We start from the raw sequence: 433 nt of genomic DNA on the forward strand, positions 1-433 counted from the left end.
TCTTTTATTTTACATCCATGTACGGAATTAATTTTGTTATGTTCACCAATATGGAGGTGATGTGTGGCGGGGGTGGGGCCCAAGGGGTTCAGAGTGTGTGTGTGGGTTGCTCAGGGCTGGGGCAGAGAGTTGTGGTGCATGGGGGTGAGGAATCTGGTTGGAGGTGTGGGCTCTAGGGTGGGGCCGTGGATGAGGGGTTTGGGATGCAGGACGGGGCTCAGAGTTAGGGCAGAGAGTTGGGGTATGGGGGGGTGAGGACTTCGGGGTGGGGCCAGGGATGAGGGGTTCAAGGTGTGGGAGGGGGCTCAGAGCTGGGGCAGAGGGTTGGGGTATAGGGGGTGAGGGCTCTAGTTGGGGGTGTGGGGCCGGGGATGAGGGGTTTGGGGTGCAGGCTGCCCCAAGGAGAAAAGACTCCCCCCAGCCCTCTCTCACC

Source organism: Lepidochelys olivacea (genome assembly GCF_965140295.1).
Source record: "Lepidochelys olivacea isolate rLepOli2 genome assembly, chromosome: 14".
NCBI classification, from domain to species: domain Eukaryota; kingdom Metazoa; phylum Chordata; order Testudines; family Cheloniidae; genus Lepidochelys; species Lepidochelys olivacea.